The sequence below is a fragment of the Macaca thibetana genome, chromosome 7, assembly GCF_024542745.1.
Source record: "Macaca thibetana thibetana isolate TM-01 chromosome 7, ASM2454274v1, whole genome shotgun sequence".
Lineage (NCBI taxonomy): Eukaryota > Metazoa > Chordata > Mammalia > Primates > Cercopithecidae > Macaca > Macaca thibetana.
Genome location: NC_065584.1, coordinates 197,201 through 213,612, shown reverse-complemented (window position 1 = coordinate 213,612; position 16,412 = coordinate 197,201). Strand labels below are relative to the sequence as shown.

Sequence of the window (16,412 nt, the reverse complement as noted above, 5' to 3'; positions counted from 1 at the left end):
TTCTGCATTTTCAACTGAGGAACGCAGCTCATCTCCAGAAACGGATCAAAGCTGGACAGAGAATGACTTTGATGAGCTGAGAGAAGAAGGCTTCAGTCCATCAAACTTCTCAGAGCTAAAGGAGGAATTACGTATCCAGGGCAAAGAAACTAAAAATCTTGAAAAAAGATGGATGAATGGATAACTAGAATAATAAATGCAGAGAAGGCCATAAACGAACTGACAGAGATAAAAACCATGACACGAGAAATACGTGACAAATGCACAAGCTTCAGTAACCGACTCGATCAACTGGAAGAAAGAGTATCAGCGATTGAGGATCAAATGAATGAAATGAAGTGAGAAGAGAAGTCTAAAGAAAAAAGAGGAAAAAGAAATGAACAAAGCCTTCAAGAAGTACAGGATTATGTGAAAAGACCAAATCTACATCTGATTGGGGTGCCTGAAAGTGAGGGGGAAAATGGAACCAAGTTGGAAAACACTCTTCAGGATATCATGCAAGAGAACTTCCCCAACCTAGTAAGGCAGACCAACATTCAAATTCAGGAAATACAGAGAATGCCACAAAGATACTCCTCGAGAAGAGCAACTCCAAGACACATAATTGACAGATTCACCTAAATTGAAATGAAGGAAAAAATGTAAAGGGCAGCCAGAGAGAAAGGTCAGGTTACCCACAAAGGGAAGCCCATCAGACTAACAGCAGATCTCTCAGCAGAAACTCTCCAAGCCAGAAGAGAGTGGGGGCCAATATTCAACATTCTTAAAGAAAAGAATTTTCAACCCAGAATTTCATATCCAGCCAAACTAAGTTTCATAAGTGAAGGAGAAATAAAATCCTTTACAGACAAGCAAATGCTTAGAGATTTTGTCACCACCAGGCCTGCCCTACAAGAGATCCTGAGGGAAGCACTAAACATGGAAAGGAACAACCGGTACCAGCCATTGCAAAAACATGCCAAAATGTAAAGACCGTCGAGGCTAGGAAGAAACTGCATCAACGAATGAGCAAAATAACCAGCTAATATTATAATGACAGGATCAAGTTCACACATAACAATATTAACCTTAAATGTAAATGGACTAAATGATCCAATTAAAAGACACAGACAGGCAAATTGGATAAAGAGTCAAGACTCATCAGTTTGCTGTATTCAGGAGACCCATCTCACACGCAGAGACATACATAGGCTCAAAATAAAGGGATGGAGGAAGATTTACCAAGCAAATGGAGATGGGATGCAAGGCTGGTTCAACATATGCAAATCAATAAATGTAATCCAGCATATGAACAGAACCAAAGACAAAAACCACATGATTATCCCAATAGATGCAGAAAAGGCCTTTGACAAAATTCAACAGACCTTCATGCTAAAAACTCCCCATAAATTCGGTATTGATGGAACGTATTTTAAAATAATAAGAGCTATTTATGACAAACCCACAGCCAATATTATACTGAATGGGCAAAAACTGGAAGCATGTGCTTTGAAAACTAGCACAAGACAGGGATGCCCTCTCTCTCCACTCCTATTCAACATAGCATTGGAAGTTCTGGCTAGGGCAATCAGGCAAGAGAAAGAAATCAAGGGTATTCAGTTAGGAAAAGAAGAAGTCAAATTGTCCCTGTTTGCAGATGACATAATTGTGTATTTAGAAAACCCCATGATCTCACCCCAAAATCTCCTTAAGCTGATAAGAAACTTCAGCAAAGTCTCAGGATACAAAATTAATGTGCAAAAATCACAAGCATTCTTATACACCAGTAACAGACAAACAGAGAGCCAAATCATGAATGAACTTCCATTCACAATTGCTTCAAAGAGAATAAGATACCTAGGAATCCAACTTACAAGGCATGTAAAGGACTTCTTCAAGGAGAACTACAAACCACTGCTCATTGAAACAAAAGAGGACACAAACAAATGGAAGAACATAGCATGCTCATGCATAGGAAGAATCAGTATCATGAAAATGGCCATACTTCCCAAGGTCATTTATAGATTCAAGGCAATCCCCATTAAGCTAACAATGAGTTTCTTCACAGAATTGGAAAAAACGGCTTTAAAGTTCATATGGAACCAAAAAAGAGCCCTCATTGCCAAGACAATCCTAAGCCAAAAGAGCAAAGCTGGAGGCATCACACTACCTGACTTCAAACTATACTACAAGGCTACAGTAACCAAAACAACATGGTACTGGTACCAAAACAGAGATATAGACCAATGGAACAGAATAGAATCTGCAGAAATAATATCACACATCTACAGACATCTGATCTTTGACAAACCTGACAAAAACAAGAAATTGGGAAAGGATTCCCTTTTTAACAAATGGTGCTGGGAAAATTGGCCAGCCATAAGTAGAAAGCTGAAACTGGATCCTTTCCTTACTCCTTATACAAAAATTAATTCAAGATGGATTAGAGACTTAAATGTTAGACCTAATATCACAAAAACCCTAGAAGAAAACCAAGGTAATACCATTCAGGACACAGGCATGGGCAAGGACTTCATGTCTAAAACACCAAAAGCAATGGCAACAAAAGCCAAAATTGACAAATGGGATCTAATAAAACTAAAGAGCTTCTGCACAGCAAAAGAAACTACCATCAGAGTGAACAGGCAACCTACAGAATGGGAGAAAATTTTTCCAATCTACTCATCTGACAAAGGACTAATATCCAGAACCTACAAAGAACTCAAACAAATTTACAAGAAAAAAACAAACAACCCCATCAAAAAGTGGGCAAAGGATATGAACAGACACTTCTCAAAAGAAGACATGCATGCAGCCAACAGCCACATGAAAAAATGCTCATCATCACTGGCCATCAGAGAAATGCAAATCAAAACCACAATGAGATACCATCTCACACCAGTTAGAATGACGATCATTAAAAAGTCAGGAAACAACAGGTGCTGGAGAGGATGTGGAGCAATAGGAACACTTTTACACTGTTGGTGGGATTGTAAACTAGTTCAACCATTATGGAAAACAGTATGGCAATTCCTCAAGGATCTAGAACTAGAAGTACCATTTGACCCAGCCATTCCATTACTGGGTATATACCCAAAGGATTATAAATCATGCTGCTATAAAGACACATGCACACGTATGTTCATTGTGGCACTATTCACAATAGCAAAGACTTGGAATCAACCCAAATGTCCATCAGTGACAGACTGGATTAAGAAAATGTGGCACATATACTCCACGGAATACTATGCAGCCATAAAAAAGGATGAGTTCGTGTCTTTTGTAGGGACATGGATGCAGCTGGAAATCATCACTGTCAGCAAACTATCGCAAGAACAGAAAACCATACACCGCATGTTCTCACTCATAGGTGGGAACTGAACAATGAGATCACTTGGACTCGGGAAGGGTAACATCACACACCAGGGGCCTATTATGAGGAGGGGGGAAGGGGGAGGGATGGCATTGGGAGTTATACCTGATGTAAATGACGAGTTGATGGGTGCTGATGAGTTGATGGGTGCAGCACACCAACATGGCACAAGTATACATATGTAACAAACCTGGACGTTGTGCACATGTACCCTAGAACTTAAAGTATAATAATAAATAAATAAATAAATAATAAAACTGCTAAAAACCAAAGAGAAATAGAAATACACACAGGCAAGTGGAGGTGAGCAGAGGGGGGATTCCTTCCCAAAGAACAGAAAAGATGGCGACAGCATTCTTCTAGTTAAACCTTACAAGCAAGAGGAAAATTGATGGTATCTGTGAAGTGTTGGACGAAAAGTCAACTCATTATTTTATAACCCATGGATGTTCTCTAAAAAGTGAAAGAAAATTATATTTCTCTTTGACAGCATAAGGGGCTCAATGAATCCATGTCCCCATGAGACCAGTGAAAATTATTTTGAAACTTTTGAAAAATTACAGGGTTTGGAAAGCCTCTAACAACATAAAGTAAGTGAAGAAATATTTATTCAAGAAAATCTATAAAACTCAGTAAGTCCAATCATCGTATTTGATCTAAGATGCTCTTCCTTCCACATCCCAGCTCAGCATGACGTAAACTCCACTGTAGACAGATGCATCCAGGAAGACAGGACATCTTCTACCAGCTCCCACCAGAGGAAACTCTTCCCCAGGGGCCAGGACATTGGCCCTCTGACCCTGCCCACAGCACGTGATGCTGAGGCTCAGTTCTGGACAAGAGCTACTGAGAGCCAGAGACTCACTTCTTCCATGGAGCCCCACTCATGGATGGAGTCTCTGCCCTGGGTCCAGTGCCGCTGGGAACATTGGGTCCCTGGTTTCTAGCTCTGTCCTATGGCAGAGGTTCCACCCCACCAGAACTAGAGTACTGGGAACATCGGACGCTTCTGCCCAACCCTCCACTTAGCGCTCATCTCCTATGCTGAGGTAGAAAAATCTCAACTTTGTCTCCACCTGCAGAATCTTGGTTATGTGCTCTGTCCCAGGGGAGAGGGAGTGCTGGAATTCAGTCATAAAATATCATCCTTAATTTGGTCCTAAACATCCTAACTTCAATAACAACAGAACGTGGAAAAGTTCAAAGCCTGCCAGTGCTCTCAAAAACAGTGGAGGGTGTGGTGGAAGGCCCTTGGAACGAGATGGGTGGATGCACGGGAGATGCAGACTAAACTGCAGGGCTGCTGGCTTGCAGGAGAGAACTGAGGAGGGAGAGAGCTGAAGGACATTCTCTTGTGGTTGGAACAAATGCTGGACACTGTTCAAAGGAGCCCATGTTTGTTTGCCTCAGTGTGTGAAGCAATTCAAACCTCAGAGCATGATTGAAAATAGTAGGATTTTCCATCTGCAAGTGTTGGAGCTCAACATCTGGGCCTGGTCAGGAAAGAGGCAGAGAAAGTTCAGCCAAACCACTGACACCTGAGGATGACCGTGGTGCTGACAGCTGTGTCCCTTTGATCTTTGAGACTGATTTCTCTCACTTAGCATCATGTCTGGAGTTCACCTGTAATGGTTTATGTTTCGGTCACTTGTTAATTTTTTATTGCTGATGGTGTTCAATTTGTAGATGCTTCCTAGTTTCTTCACCTATTCAAATTTTGAGACATTTATGTTGTTTTTAGTTTCTGACACACACACCCACACACACAATATCTTGAATATTTGAATAGAAGTTGTGTGTGAATATAAGATTGTATTTCTCTGAAGCAAATATTCAGGAATGGGATCTTAGGGTCAGGTGTTAAGGGCATGTTTGATTTTGGAGAAAACTAAAACTTATTTTCCTGAGTATCTGTTTCATTTTGCATTCCTGTTAGCAATGATTTAGACTCTAGCCACCTGGCATGCTCACCGGCATTGGTGTTATCTGTATTTCCTCTTCATTTCAGTCATTTAAAAAAGTGTGTACCGGTGGCTCTTTGTGGACTTGATTTCAATTTCTCTAATGGAAAATCCTGTTGAGAGCCTGTTTATGTGCTTCTGTGTCGTCTGCACATCGTCTTTGATGAAATGTCTGTAAAAACCCTTGTCTAATTTATCCATCGGTTGTTTCCTTTTTATTCACAGTTGAGTTCTGAGGGTTCTTATTATAATTACATTGGTGGTTATATGACTTGCAAACAGTTTCTCATCTGTAACCTGGCATTCATTTTCTTATAGTCATGTGAGTAGAAAAAGTTTTTAAATTTAATGAAGTCAACTAATATCAATTTCATTTGTTGATCATATTTTACATTTTAATTTTAAGATCATTGGGCAACTCTTACTTATTGTATATTGTGCCCATTATGTCATGTCTCATCATGCTCCCACCTTGTGCCCTCCCATTGTTCTAAGTCTCCAATGTCCATAATTTCTCTCTACATGTCCTTGTGTACACACTGTTTACTTCCCTTTTATAAGTAATAACGTGTGACATGTGACATTCTGTTTGTTAGGTAGTTCACTAATTATATTGTCCCCTAGTTTTATGCATCTTGCTGCAAAAGACACAGTTTTATTCCTTATTGTGGCTGGCTAGTATTGAATTGTGCATACATGCTATATTCTTTTATAAAATCATCCATTGGCAGACACTCTGTTTGACACATGTGCTACTGAGAATAGTTTTATGGTAAGCATAGAAGTGTGGGTATCTTTTTGAAATAATGGTTTATTTTCCTTTGGGTAGTTACCCAGCAGTGGGATTGTTGGACCAAATGGCAGGTCTATTTCTAGTTTTCTGGGAAATCTCCATACCATTCTCCATAGAGGTTGTCCTCGTCCACACCCTGATCAACAGTGTCTGAGAGTTGCCTTTATTTTCCATCCTCACCAACATCTGATAGTTTTGAGTTTTTAGTAATAGTCATTGCAAGTGGTGGAAGATGATATCTTATTGTGGTTTTAATTTGCATTTCCCTGATGGTCAGTGATGTTGAGCCTTGTTTATATATTTATTATCATTTCTATGTGTTCTTTTGAAAACGTCTACTCATGTCCTTTGCTCATTTTAGTGGGGTTATTTGGTTCTTGTTGCTGTTGTTGTTGTAGAGTTGTTTGAGTTCCTTGCAAATACTTCACATTAGTTCCCTGTCACAGGCAAAGTGTGCAAAATTTTTCTGTCATTCTGCAAATTGCCTATTCACTCTGTGCTTATGAAAAAAATTCTTTAGGTTAATTACGTCTCCTCTGTCTTTTTTGGGGGGTAACAGGAACCTTTCATGCTGAACTTTTGTCAGACAGGTTACAGCTTCTGCTTGCATGAACCACTAGCAGGGGACATGCCATTTATTACTAAAGAAGAGGGAGGAAGACAAGGGTCTGAGTCAGGTGGGGATAAGAAACCCAGGCCCTGGCAGGAAAAGGCATCTCAGCCACTCTTTCCTGTTCTGCAGAGATGGGGAGGGAGCACCCCTGAGAAGCAGCCTGGGTTCTTGTACAGGAGGCGCCCGGGGCTGTGTCTCTGTGGTCTCCGTGCACAGTAATATGTGGCTGTGTCCACAGGGTCCATGTTGGTCATTGTAAGGACAACCTGGTTCTTGGAGGTGTCCTTGGAGATGGTGAGCCTGCTCTTCAGAGATGTGCTGTAGTGCTTATCATCATCCCAATAAATGTGTGCAAGCCACTCCAGGGTCTTCCGTGAGGGCTGACGGATCCAGCCCACACCCATACCACTAGTGCTGAGTGAGAACCCAGAGAAGGTGCAGGTCAGCGTGAGGGTCTGTGTGGGTTTCACCAGCGCAGGACCAGACTCCTTCAAGGTCACCTGGGACAAGACCCCTGTGGAGAAAGCATAAGAAGATGAAACCCACAAAGAAAAGTGCAGATATTTCACCCCTGAAGTAGTGCTTGACCACAGCACTCACAGGACGGGACGGTCAGCAGCAGGAGCGTGGAGCAAAGCGTGTCCATGGTGGGGCACAGGAGTCACTGAGCCAGTCCCGGTGCTCGGCTTTTCAACCCAGAGGAGGGTGGAGCTGGTGGAGATTTGCATGCCCTCATCTGAGCCCTACTCTATGGGGTGCACTCAGGTCTCAGGACTCAGGAGGGGAATGCATCTGTGGTGAGGCGCAGTGAGCCCTCTGGTGTGGGCGTCCACGTGTGCTCTCCATGGAGGACACTGTCTCATTTCAGGACCATGCCTCTCAGTCAAGGCTGTGACACTCCTGCTTCCACAGACAGGATCTTCTTGGATACTCACGCAGGGGACATGCAACCTTCTGGTTTCAGTCCTAGAGGATTAGAGTAGAAATCAAGAGAGCTAGTGTTCTTCCCTTCAAGAGAAATGAAGGTGGGCATCTGGGAGAGCAGGGGGCTCCCCACAAGAATTCCGATCAAAATCCTCTTTGATTAGGGGGAAAGTGATGAATTTTTTTTTAAAAAGTTGGAGAGAATAAATTAAAAAAAAAATCCAAATAATTATGTAAAGAAGTGTGTGCTTATCAGTGTGTCTGCACACAGCTGCATTCCTACAGGCAAGTTCCAAGAATAATCGATATTGTCCTTGTGCCCTGTCAGCTCTATGGAGAGAGTAGGCTGCAGGCGTGACTTCCCCTTTCTCAGCCCATGAATGAGCAGATGCTTTGGACAAGGGAACTGGAAGACTTCAGGGAGCAGCTGGCTGACTGGTGCCGCCTTGGTCTGCACCTGCACTGGGTGTGGTCTCTGCGCTCACAAGGCCGTGGACACTCATCAATGCAGGTTCAAGGAGTTAACTGCAGAGTTATATTCACTTGTGGTTTTCTTTGTAACAACAAAGTTACAGATGATATAGCGGGTGGTCTCCTTAGGGTTGGATGCTGTCAAGTCAAAGAAGACAACCCTAGATTATAGTCAAAGGTTCTCCGGCTGGTTCTTTGCCGCACCTGCTCCTAAATGGTGATCTGTCTTGGCTGAGTTCTAAGCTTCTCCTGTGGGCCCTCTGCTGTCCATGCAGCCCAGATAAAGGAGGGCTGGGGGATCTGCTTCTGAGATGCCCAGTCCTACATCTCGTTCCAGGTCAGGAGCTCAAACAGTCCTGGGGGCTGAACCTTGGATGTCTCCTGTGAGACCTCACCTGTGCACTGAGCTTCCTCAAAGCAATGTGACAGGGTCAGCTTCGTGGACCTTACTGCAGGTGATTTTCCACAAACATTATTGTATTTCAACTATATAATTAAGGAACCATGTTCATCAGGGTGTAAGTGACTGACATACACACACACGCACATGCACACGCACACACGGACACACACATAAACAGTATGGAAATTCATTTACATTTCCCAAAAACTGGACACATTTTGTATTATTCCTGATGAGTTTATACAAACCTGAGGTTTGAATCAGAAACTAAAAGATAACATTTTGTATAACCAAAGTTACAAATCAATAAGATGAGAAAATGGGGTCAGAATAATCAAGATTGAGGTATTACCTGCAGTCTAATGGTGATAAGTGACATAATGGAGCTGTGATGAAATGGGCTTCCAAGTGCTCTAATTGTTAACTTCTCGATTACAGCTGACCAGCAATCTTTGGCAGTAGGGAAGCTAGATTTCCCGCACATGGGATAGCCCTCTGACTCCATGAAACTTCACTGGGCTTCTCTGTAGGCTCAGAGGTGTGCAGACTCCTACCCCAGATTCTACAGTCAGACAAATCTCTGCTTTTTCCGTAGGGACACAAGAGATAGTGTGGAAGAGGGCCAGATGTACTCTACTCAAGGTCTCTGCACATGGAGAAAAACCAGTGAATGTGGAAAATGCATGGTCTCGATTCTTTGAACAATCCTGTGAAAAACTCAACTCTGTGACAAGATGTCATGCAGAATTAAGAAATAATGCAACTTGTAAATTTGTTTGAGTTCTTTGTAGGTTCTGGATGTTAGCCCTTTGTCAGATGAGTAGATTGCAAAAATTTTCTCCCATTCTGTAGGTTGCCTGTTCACTCTGATGGTAGTTTCTTTAGCTGTGCAGAAGCTCTTTAGTTTAATGAGATCCCATTTGTCAGTTTTAGTTTTTGCTGCCGTTGCTTTTGGTGTTTTAGACATGAAGTCCTTGCCCATGCCTATGTCCTGAATGGTACTACCTAGGTTTTCCTCTAGGGTTTTTATGGTATTAGGTCTAACATTTAAGTCTCTAATCCATCTTGAATTAATTTTTGTATAAGGAGTAAGGAAAGGATCCAGTTTCAGCTTTCTACTTATGGCTGGCCAATTTTCCCAGCACCATTTATTAAATAGGGAATCCTTTCTCCATTTCTTGTTTCTCTCAGGTTTGTCAAAGATCAGATGTCTGTAGATGTGTGGTATTATTTCTGAGGACTCTGTTCTGTTCCATTGGTCTATATCTCTGTTTTGATACCAGTACCATACTGTTTTGGTTACTGTAGCCTTGTAGTATAGTTTGAAGTCAGGTAGCATGATGCCTCCAGCTTTGTTCTTTTGACTTAGGATTGTCTTGGAGATGCGGGCTCTTTTTTGGTTCCATATGCACTTTAAAGCAGTTTTTCCAATTCTGTGAAGAAACTCATTGGTAACTTGATGGGGATGGTTGAATCTATAAATAACCTTGGGCAATATTGCCATTTTCACGATATTGATTCTTCCTATCCATGAGCATGGTATGTTCTTTCATTTGTTTGTGTCCTCTTTTATTTCACTGAGCAGTGGTTTGTAGTTCTCCCTGAAGAAGTCCTTTACATGCCTTGTAAGTTGGATTCCTAGGTATTTTATTCTCTTTGAAGCAATTGTGAATGGAAGTTCATTCATGATTTGGCTCTCTGTTTGTCTGTTACTGGTGTAAAACAAACAACCTCATCAAAAAGTGGGCAAAGGATATGAACAGACACTTCTCAAAAGAAGACATGCATGTAGCCAATAGACACATGAAAAAATGCTCATCATCACTGGCCATCAGAGAAATTCAAATCAAAACCACAATGAGATACCATCTCACACCAGTTAGAATGGCGATCATTAAAAAGTCAGGAAACAACAGGTGCTGGAGAGGATGTGGAGAAATAGGAACACTTTTACACTGTTGGTGGGATTGTAAACTAGTTCAACCATTGTGGAAAACAGTATGGCGATTCCTCAAGGATCTAGAACTAGATGTACCATATGACCCAGCCATCCCATTACTGGGTATATACCCAAAGGTTTATAAATCATGCTGCTATAAAGACACATGCACACGTATGTTTATTGCGGCACTATTCACAATAGCAAAGACTTGGAATCAACCCAAATGTCCATCAGTGACAGACTGGATTAAGAAAATGTGGCACATATACACCATGGAATACTATGCAGCCATAAAAAAGGATGAGTTTGTGTCCTTTGTAGGGACATGGATGCAGCTGGAAACCATCATTCTTAGCAAACTATCACAAGAACAGAAAACCAAACACCGCATGTTCTCACTCATAGGTGGGAACTGAACAATGAGATCACTTGGACTCGGGAAGGGGAACATCACACACCGGGGCCTATCATGGGGAGGGGGGAGGGGGGAGGGATTGCATTGGGAGTTATACCTGATGTAAATAACGAGTTGATGGGTGCTGACGAGTCGATGGGTGCAGCACAGCAACATGGCACAAGTATACATATGTAACAAACCTGCACGTTATGCACATGTACCCTAGAACTTAAAGTATAATAATAATAATAAAAAATATAAAAAATAAAAAATAAAAAATAAAAAAAAAAATAATGCAACTGAAGTAAATGTGAAAATTACAATTGTGTGCAGGTGCACACTTTTTCATATATTTTCCAATAAAATACAGTAAAAGCAGGTGTTCTCTATAAAAATTCACAAACGGTGTGTTGACCCTGAGAATGGTGACCCTCCCTCCCTCCACATACAGGCAGCAAAATGCAGGTGGATCAGGTTCCCAGCCGCTGCTTTCTGACATCTGTGGCATGGCGTGTGCTGAGGCCCATGCCCTGTGGTCTACTCTAATGAAAGGACTGACTCCACAGTGATTCCTAAGGAGAGCCCTCTCTTGGAGTCATAGGGATCCCCTGAGAGATAACCCTGACTTACACGAGACTCAGTTACCTTTTGCAGCTTCCTTGCATAGCACAAAAATATAGGAATCTTCCACCCAATCCTCCCTCACTGTCTCTTTCACTCAGAGACGGGCTTCCATCATATGCCATCAGCTTCCCAGTCTCATTCCACCCCTGGTGCATTTTCACTCAAGGGGGTGAATGTACTTCTTATAACAATGCAGGGAAACGTCATTCCATCTTGGAGCTTTCTGCTTAGAACAGGAATAATTGCACAAATGTTAGCAGAAAGGGGTCCCAATTCGGGGAAAATCCACAGAGTAAAACAAGTTTATTACATAAGTAAAATAATGAGACTGGCTACTCCAGAGGCAGAGCAGCAGTGTGGGCTGCTGATTGCCGAAGTTACGGTTATTTCTTCATTATATGTTAAACAAGGGATGGATTATTCATGAGTCCCCATGGCAATTCCTGAAGCTGAGTGTCCCTCCCCACCCCCTGCCGGCCCACCCCGTCCTTCTTAGACCACACAGGGAAACTTCCTGATGTTGTCTGGACATTTGTAAACTGTCTTGGAGCTGGAGGGAGTGTCTTTTAGCATGTTAATGCATTATAATTAGAGTATAATGAACACTGAGGACAAACTGAGGTCACTTCAGCCACTGTCTTGGCTTTGGAGGGCTTTGGCCAGCTTCTTTACTGTAAGATTTATCAGCAAGGTCTTTATGACCTGTATCTTGTGTAGACATCCTATCTCATCCTGTGACTAACTTACTGCCTTAACTTACTAGGAATCCAGCCCGGCAGGTCTCAGTCTTATTTTCCCTAGCCCCTATTCAAGATGCAGTTGTTCCAGTTCCAAAGCCTCTGACACACAAAAAAAGTAGCAAAAGTATTTATGAGCACGATTATATTGCCAAATAAAAAATAAAATATCATAATGACAACTATCAATTTTACCTGTCATCTTGACTAGACCACAGTCTCATCTACTGAATCACACACTAGCTTAGGTGTTGCTCCCATGGCATAACACAGGTGCTAGGAGAGCCTGCCATTATGTTTTCCTAAGTCATGAAGAGTGTTCTAGATAAACTAGGTGGGGCTGATTCAATCACAGCACAACAGAAGACAATGGGACTCCGTGGTGGTGGCAGATGCAGGCCTTCCCAGGAATTCCAGCTTGTCTTTCCTGAGGGCCAGCAAGACCTGAGGCTGCCTAGGCAGACCCTACAATTACTGTTACCCGGAGCTCACATCCTCAGCTCTCCTCAAAGTCACGGGTGACAGTGCAAACTCTGTGACAGTGTGAGAAGCACAAGTTCAGCTCTACATCAGTATCCCATTGGAGAAAACTAGTATTATTCCCTTCATGACTAAAGTCCACTTCATTTCCCAAATGCCTCCATGCACAGAAGACAACAGAAGTGTCCAGGCAATAGCGAGTGAGAAAGTCCCCTCAGCCTACCCAGGTTCTGCAGACCCGAGGCCTGGGATTTTGACTACAGAAAACACATAGTCTGTCTTTAAGGCAACGAAGAAGAAAGGGAACTGTGAGAATCAAGTCTACAGAGAAGGAAATGGATTAGCAGAAAGAGAGTCAACTGAGTCAGTCTGAGTCAGACGGGCCCAGTTTTACAAGACGAGGGGGGACAGCTGTGAAAACCATCAGGTTTCAAGGACCCCGACCCTGGGCGAGCATCTCTCTTGGAGCCCATCAGAACTCAAAGCCTGTTCTAATCAGAGATTCCCATGGAGGTCTCTGCCCTGGGTCTAACTGGAAAACACTCTCCAGGTTTCTCTAGGATTCCTCAGGATTCATGTCCTGTTGACCACGAAAGGATTATTTCTGCCCCCAAAGTGACACCCTGGCTTCTGTGGAGGTGAAGATAAGTACTCCTGTTACAGAAACAAAGAAACAAAAAGGACAAAAAAAGTATTGCATTCAGAGACGTGAACTGTTAGTACAGACTGTAAATCTGGAGACGTTCCCTGGGGAAATTTAACAATGAGGCAGCCGCAGACCATGACAGGAAGCCAGGCCTTAGCAGCACCGGCTCCTGCCCCGGAAACAGCCCCGAGCTCCGTGTCCGGGCGCCCCCTGGTGGTCACGGGGACCCCTGCAGGGGGGGTTTGTGTCCCGGGCGCCCCCTGGTGGCCCCGCGCGCCCCTGCAGGGAGGTTTGTGTCTGGGCTCACACTGACCTCGCCTCACTGTGTCTCTAGTACAGTAATACACGGCCGTGTCCTCGGCTCTCAGGCTGTTCATTTGCAGATACAGCGAGTTCTTGGCATTGTCTCTGGAGACGGTGAATCGGCCCTTCACAGAGTCTCCGTAGTACATGGTACTACCATAAATGTCTGAAAGCCACTCCAGCCCCTTTCCCGGAGCCTGGCGGACCCAGCTCATCCAGTAGCTGCTAACGGTGAATCCAGAGGCTGCACAGGAGAGTCTCAGGGACCCTCCAGGCTGGACCAAGCCTCCCCCAGACTCCGCCAGCTGCACCTCACACTGGACACCTGCAAACACAGAGACACCCTGGTCAGAAACTGCCACGCAAATCCACTGTTTCTCACACTCGTATCCAAACATGCTCAATCTTCCTAGTTTTCCATGAATCACCTTCTAAAATAGCAACAAGGAAAACCCAGCTCAGCCCCAACTCCATGGTGAGTCCTCTGTGTTCCGGGCTGATCGGAAATGCCTTGGAATCCCAAGGCTAAGGCTCCTCTCTCAGAGCTACAGGACCAGGGTTGGGTTGGTTTTTATCAGTAGAAGGAGGGCCCTATTTGCATGTCTCCTACTATATAGCAAGCTCTAGTAGGATGGGACGCTTGAGGAGTAGATGGTACCCAGATAAGACGACGGTGCCCTGCAGAAGTTTGCTGATAATGATGTATTTGGAAAATATGCTGTCTTATTATTAAATTGTGCTGTGATAAACACTTTGCCCTGATCACCCTATTTCATGTTTAAATATTCGTGTAAATTATGTTCTGTTGGAGTCAACATTTTCTCCATTTGCAGATGTGGAAGTGAACCCACAAGTGGAGGGGGCTCTGTGTGCATCTAGGAGCTCATGTCTGGGATGAATGAACCCCAGTATCTGGCCCTGTGCTCCTCGCCACTAGCTCTGACTGCTCCCTAAGCCAACTTCCGGGCAAAGGTGGATGTGCCCGGTGTGGTTTTCAGAACCCACTTTCTGTAATAAGAGCATATGTGATGTCGCCGCACTCCAGCTCTCACCTGAAAATATGGAGAGATCGAGAGACCAGGCACATTCATTTTCAGGTACTTCTGACATTTAATGTATTTCTCTATCTTGCTATTACTTCTTTCTTGTCTAAGTTTCCATTTGTTTGCTTGTCATACCTTTTATGTTACTTAATTGAAAGATAATACATTTCACATATTTAAAATGTACAATGAATAAACGTGATGTGACTGTCATCATTATCAAGAAAGTGGACAAGTGAATTCTTCTCAACATTTCCTCTTGGTCTGCTGTATTCTTTCTCTCTCCCCTTCCCTTCTTCTGTCATTTCCCCTGGCAACAACCAATCTTCATTATATTATTTTAGATACATCTTTATTTATCAGAACTTATAAAAATGAAATAAAATAGTATATATTCTTATTTGTTTGGCTTATTTTACTCAATATAAATACTTACATAGTTTACCTTGTTGTTCTGTGTATCAGGCATTTATTTATTATATATGATTGGTAGTATTCCAGTGAACACATTTACCATAATTTGTTTTTCTATTAAGCAGCTTAACAATATTTGCATTCTTTTGTTACTGTGGGTCTTACCAAAAAAATCTGCAACTCAGTTTTCAAATGTACATAGATGAAGAATATATTTTACTTATTTTTTTTACAATAACATCAACAATAACAGATAAACAGAGAAGATAGGATTTTGCAAATTTTAGAAATACTTTAAGTACTTGAAGTTTTAAGAAAAACATCAAATCTGAAATCCAGGGCAAAGCAAGTTCTTGTAGGCAGTAACAAGGCCAGGGTATGAGCCGAACTGGGGCAGAGTCTGGCATATAAAATGTGGGCTACTACAAGATAAAAACACACATATATATTGGATTGCTTGAAGTCAAGTGTGGTAAATGTGTTGTGTGAATTTCTCAAGGACCACATACTGAAGAGCTTTCCTATCCTCTTGAATCACTTTTCCCAATAATGTGGAGAGTCCAAAAAATCTTTCTGTGCCAATGTGTCTGTCTGAGAGAGAAAAAAGAACCCACACTCTGAAATACATTTGGACCTACCTCCTTTATCCTCATTGCAGAACTAAGAAATTACTCTGCAGGGGCAAGCCACCAAAACCAGTATCTTAGGGGTGCTCGGGCAATCCCTTAGGAACTGAGATGGGAAAAGAGGTCTTCACCTAAATTCCTTTGAGAAGTACCTCCCCTCTCTTTCTTATTGAATCAGAGCCTTAATCTATGGGTCAGGTCAGCAAATCTGGAAGGTGATAACACCAAAATAGAACACTGGAGCTGCGGGAGGGAACAACTGGGGAAAACAAGAGGACTCCACTCCAGGGAAAAGGGCAAGAAGACACAGATGGACATCTCATCTGGAGGAAGTTCAGAAACACTGGAAAGGATTTTCCTTTCCAGACTCAGGATCACAATATGGACCCATGAAAGGTCAGAAAATATCCCTTTATTCTATTGCCTTCAACCAATTTTACAATTGTCAGTTGAATATAACATCTTAGCCCCCCTGAAGGAGCTGAAGGAGATTCTCTGGAGGAGGGAACAGGTGAAGAGACAAAGTCAAGCAGGAAAGAAAAACAAGGTCTCACTGGAGGATCTGAAGTCTCTGGTGGACACAGAAGAACAGACTTCAACTTGGACGTCCACTGCAAAAGTAAATGTTAAATGTAGCTCTGAGAAGATTCAGACATTTCCACAATAATGGCCTGGCAAAGATA

At 42.6% G+C, this 16,412-nt stretch overlaps 2 pseudogenes across 2 annotated transcripts in view; both read right to left on the bottom strand.

The window, feature by feature from the left end:
- The window catches only part of LOC126958583 (immunoglobulin heavy variable 4-28-like), a 220,212-nt pseudogene that overhangs the window by 50,239 nt on the left and 153,561 nt on the right, over nt 1-16,412 (bottom strand). The gene's annotated exons all lie outside the window — the stretch shown is intronic.
- On the bottom strand, nt 13,667-14,160 carry LOC126958611 (immunoglobulin heavy variable 3-7-like; annotated as a pseudogene). The gene is made up of 2 exons (XR_007727237.1): nt 14,075-14,160; nt 13,667-13,971 (listed from the first exon to the last, which is right to left on the bottom strand). The product of XR_007727237.1 is annotated as an immunoglobulin heavy variable 3-7-like (transcript).